General features: G+C 42.7%; 1 pseudogene; it reads left to right on the forward strand.

Moving 5' to 3' along the window:
- Positions 1-3,220: 3,220 nt before the first annotated feature.
- On the forward strand, positions 3,221-3,848 carry LOC102016375 (annotated as a pseudogene).
- The last annotated feature ends 1,628 nt before the right edge of the window (positions 3,849-5,476 follow it).

Here is a 5,476-nt window from a genome sequence, read left to right on the forward strand (position 1 = left end):
AAAAAAAAAAAAAAAAAAAAAGAAACAGCTTTAGTTTTTGTTACCACAATAGAGAACTCTGATAAGAAGACCCTAATAATTCAGCCTTTAGGTTCTTCCACCAATATTCCACCAATATTTACTTTGGATAAATTACTCACAGCACAATTGCTGGGAAAATGAGTATGCACATTTTTAAAGCTTTCTTTTTCTGACGAATTGATACATCACCCTCAGAAAAGCTTCACACAATCAACCTGGTTTTGCTTTCAACACTATGACACTAGTGGAACTCATCTCATTCCACTATTTTCTACTGCAACACTATGTACTAGAGGCCAGGGAAAGTGCTGGGAGGGAAGCCATCTCCCAGCGCGCAAGGATATTTCATTGAGACAAAACAGCAAAAGTCATATATCAGGCAATAGTTTCCAGTAAGTACCATCACCGCGTCCACAGTATAGATCTCTCTGGCAGCACACATTTAGGGGCCATATAACTCAAGAGTCATTGTCGAAACAGATCAATGGGTCCTGCACATGATAAGAAGCTTTCACCCACAACTGAGAGCTGGGAGTCTGCGCTCCCAGGCTGAGCAGCCTGGGCTGTGAATGGCAAATCACCATTCAGCCTCGGAGGGAGGCAGCCCTTTCCTCCTCAAGCAGCGGAAAGGGAAGCGGTGTGGCTTTGTGGTTTGATTGGAGGACTGGGCCATTAAACTTCAAGTCCTCTTTCGGGCTCTGCCAATGACTTGGCCGATGGCCTCAGTGCTGTCGGACTGCTCCTCAGCAGTAAAGCATAGACGACAGCATTCAGTCTCCTCCACGTGAAGTGTCCGTCCAGCAATCCAAGACCTTCAACGCGCCTGGGCAGCCATAAAGGAAACACTGCTGCCCTGGTGAATTCATTTTTAAAAAATATTCTTCTGTCATATCATTTATTTCAGAAAAATCTAGCTAATGGTCATCGCAAGAAAAACAAGAAGTGAAGTAAAGCTTTCCCATTTCCAAAACGAGCAATTAAGCAAAAAATGAAATTAAGTATGAAAACAATGTAGAAGAAATATTTTTATAATTGTAGAAAGATAACTTATTGTTGAATAAAAGGATAATGGAACTATATGATCGCTGTGATTCCATTTTGTACTTTTGTGAGCACAGAGTATAACACATTACACAGGGAAAAACTCTAAAAAGTATATACAAAAATTATCAAATAGTTGTTTTCATTTTCTTTCTTTGGGGAGCCTATTTTCTGATTTTTCTACAATGAACGTAAATTACTTGAGTGCTAAAAAGTATTTTAAAGCAAGTGATGAATATTGTAGAGGACGATGATCTTTGTGAACCTAAATACAGAATAAGTCGAGAAGCTATTATGTGAATCGGGAAGCTATTCATACGCTGTAATTGAGCAATGTGATGTATTTGTTTACACTGGGAAGAAGGAAGTAAATCAAGGGGAGCGGCCATTTCCTGGCTGAAGCACACATGTTCAGGGACCTGCTGAGGAACTGTTACTGACTCTTAGGAACTCTGGCTCTGACTATTGTTCTGGATCAGACTGTCCTTCTCTGCAGGTGATACAGATTTTAGTTCAAACACAGAGCTGATTGAGGGTGAGAGGAAGCATCTAAATACCCAACACCTAGCGCCAGGAGTGTCCTGTAACACTTTAGAGGACTTTCACGCCACAACACAGCGGTGCGCATCAAGGACAAGCCTGTTGTATGAAGGAACATAGAACTAAGTGAGACCTTGAAGCATGACCCTGAAAATAACATGCTCACATGTGGTGGCTCTTTTTATGAAGTGCTGTGATCTCACCCTTAGAGAGAGGTCAAATGAAATCCTAAGACAGTGGAATGAACACTTGTTTTTGATCTGAGCATCATTTATCCCCCATTTTATGGGATACCACCTATGTTTTTTTAGGGGGATGTAGAACAAGACTTTCAAGAGTGGATACAGTTGGTTGGGGCTGTCAATCAAGAGTCTTACCCTACTCTGCCTGGTGGTTTGACACAGGGCCGGCCCATCTCTCTACTGAAAATGGCATCTTGAGAAGATGACGGGCGGCCGGAGCTTATTCTAGGTAAGCGAAACGCTGACAGTACAGTTCCTTCATTCCCACCACCTCAGAACTCCCTGCTGCCCACCAGTCTTGGAGATTTTCAGCCTTTCTTCAGTTCTGTCAGTAACTCTAATGTGCCAGTGAATTCTTTTCCGTTTGTTGGGCAGACTTGGTCTCTATTCATCACAACAAAGGAACCCCAAGAGATTCCAAAACCTCCATTCATGGACCACATTCACATCCAGCTCTCTGATTCACTGCAAAGCCACCAGGTGATACCAGGCACTACCTGTGCATGTGAAATATGTCCCTCAAAGTCTGGGGACAAGAGGCTTGAAAAATATCTACTGTTCCCTGAAAACGAACTGAATGCAAATCAATACATATAACATAACACTGTGTTTCAAAAACAGTGTGGAGAAGGACATTCTTTAATTAAAATGCATTAAGGACACAATGATTTGTTCATTATTTGTTAGAGTTTCTTAAGATAAGGCTTCATTATACAGCTCGGACTAGCCTTGAGTTTACACTCTGTCTCAGCTTCTTTCTTTTTGTTTTTTTTTTTTTTTTTTTTTTTTTTTGGTTTTTTTCCGGTACCGGGAATCAAACTCACGACTTCGTGCTTGCCAGACAGGCGCTGTGCCGCTGAGCTAAGTCCACAGCCCCCGAGTCTCAGCCTCTTGAGTGCTGGGATTACAGGTGTCTCTTCAGTTACATGTGGAGAAGGATAATCCTTTGATTATCCTTGCTAAAAAGTTTGGTGTCCGCCCATTTGTACTAGCTACGCCCTTGTGCATTTGTACTAGCTACGCCCTCAATAAAAGGTGACTAAAATTAGTAATCGGGGCTGCAGTCCAAGAGCCCCCTGATCCCAGACTTTTGCTTCTCTTGCTTTTCTTGTCTCTCTTTACTTTTCTTGGTCATCCGCGGGTACCTCGTTCTCAGGACCTGTCACTTTAGATAGAATGATTTAGATAGAAGGACAAAATAGCACATTTTTTAAATTAAGGTAAGCCCCCACCATTACCACCTACTAAAAGAAAAACATTCCAAAGTATAAGGAACATAAAATAAGCTAGAATCTGGGGGAACGCACCTAAAACTGAAGAATCAATGATGATGTAGTAGCAAAAATTAATGACCAGCGCGGCGTGTGCACCTCGCCATGGTCTTCCTGACGACCTGGCTCTGGCTGCGGAACCGCGTCTCCGACCGCTACTTTCGGATCCAGGACGTGCGGAAGCATGCACTGCACTTTCGGGGGAGGAAGAACCGCTGCTACCTGCTGGCCAGCCGTCAGGGCTGTCACCAGGGCCTTCGTGAAATGCACCAGGGCTGGCAAGCTGAAGAGGAGGAACCTGAGGACCCTTTGGATTAATCGCATCACAGCTGCTTCCCAGGAACACGGCCTGAAGTACTCGTCGTTTATTACCAATTTAATCAAGTGCCAGGTGGAGCTCAACAGAAAAGTACTTGCAGACCTGGCAATACGAACCAAAGACTTTTTTTTTTTTTTTTTTTTTGGTATTTTTGAAACAAGGTGTCGCTATGCAGTTCAGGCTGGCCTTGAGCTCACTTTGTAGCCCAGGTTGGCCTCAAACTCACAACGATCCTCCTGCCTCAGCCTCCCGAGTGCTGGGATTACAGGCGTGTGCCACCACGCCCGGTCGAACCAAAGACTTAAATCTTTGGCTGCTTTGGCCCAACGGAGGCGACAGGAAGGATTTGCAGCCGCCTTGGGGGACGGGAAAGAGCCTGAAGGGGTATTTTCCAGGGTGGTGCAGTACCACTGAGGGTTGCTGTGCTGTGGATCAGGAAAGTGCTTCTTCCTGATGATCATAATGACCAGGACAGGAGCGATGTGCTATGTGCTCAACAGCTCATTAACCTGAGTTGTGACTTCATTTACACTTCAGTATCAGGCCCAAGAGAAAAGGCTCTGTCTTCTCCCAGTGGACACTGAGTCTCAGAACTGTCTTACATTGATTGTGCATATAAAACTTCTGCAGTGTTTTTTTTAAAAATTTAATGATTGCCTTCAGAAAAAGAAGAGGAAGGTAAAAGAAATTCCTCAAACTGAAAGTCAAAAGAGCTGGTCTTTAGGATGCAGTTGTGAAGCTGATAACTTTAGGAGCTTCTAAGCAATATCACTGCTCCAAAAAGAAGACATTATTTCTTAGTTCTTTCCTTTCCCAATTCCTGGAAGACAGTGTAGCTGATTCCGCTTTCAAATGACTGCTTTCTTTAAGGTCAGATGTCCACCTATGGTCCAATCACCTGACACCACAGATAGACATAGAATACTGGAAAAGATGCAGAGGCCCAGGCTTGAGAGAGGAAACAGGTAAAAGAAGTGGAGGAAAAATACATTCCATTCAACCCAGCCATTCTCCTCCTTCGTGTCCTTCCAAAAGAGTTAAAGACATCATATTACAGTGATACATGCATAGCCGTGTTTACAGCACAACCCATAACAGTGGCCTGTATGTTTATTAACAGATGAATGAATAAGAAAACATGGTATTTCTACACAGTGAAGTACTGCTCTGCTGGAAAGAAGGATACATCTGAGTCATTTGCAGGGAAACGGTTGCACCTTGAGACCATAATATTAAATAAAAGAAGACACACAAGCTTAAGTAGCATATGGTTTCTCTTATATGAAAAATCCAAAGTATAAGTAAATTAAAGATCAAAAAACAAAAGACAGGTAATAGGAAACAGGAAGACAGATCTTTTGCAAATGGGAAGGGAACCAAGAGGATGGAGGGAGGGCAAGAGGGCAGGGAGGGGAAGGGGAGGTACAAAGAATTAAGATGTGTTATGTACGTGTTCCAATTCTCCACAATGAATATAATTATTATGTATGCAAGTGTGTACTAATAAAAATTAAAATTAAAAAAAGAAGTGGAGCAAAGAGGCATAATGGTGCCACAGGTTATTTTAGAACCAAAGAGGGGATTAGAGAAGAGGTCCCAGTTTCAGAGTAAGACCTCAGCTACTGAACCACATCATCGCTTTTAATGCAAGGTTTCTGATAGAGCAGGTCACACCAGTCCTTTCCACAGCCCTACCAGCAGGACGGCAGTAAAATAAAATCTAAGTACCTTTTGAGAATTACCTTGTTAGTAAACACAGAACACTATTTACACCCAGCATGGGTTTTAGGGAGGGTGGGTGTTCTGGGCGGTGATAGATAATAGAGTCTGGCTCCCTGAGTTTAGTCCTGGATTACACTGTACCTCTGGATTCACATGAGTTCCAAGATGCCCCTTTCTATTTTTATCACAAGGAACAAACAAAATCACTGACACAAAGGACTCGTTGCAATGCCTGGCATTTTATAACCATGAAATAGAAAAGCTCCTCTGTGGTTTTAGCAGGAAAAATGAACAAAACCATTTCTTTCTGCCTGATTTCA

The sequence above is a fragment of the Chinchilla lanigera genome, unplaced genomic scaffold, assembly GCF_000276665.1.
Source record: "Chinchilla lanigera isolate Chin_1 unplaced genomic scaffold, ChiLan1.0 scaffold00014, whole genome shotgun sequence".
In the NCBI taxonomy this organism is placed as follows: domain Eukaryota; kingdom Metazoa; phylum Chordata; class Mammalia; order Rodentia; family Chinchillidae; genus Chinchilla; species Chinchilla lanigera.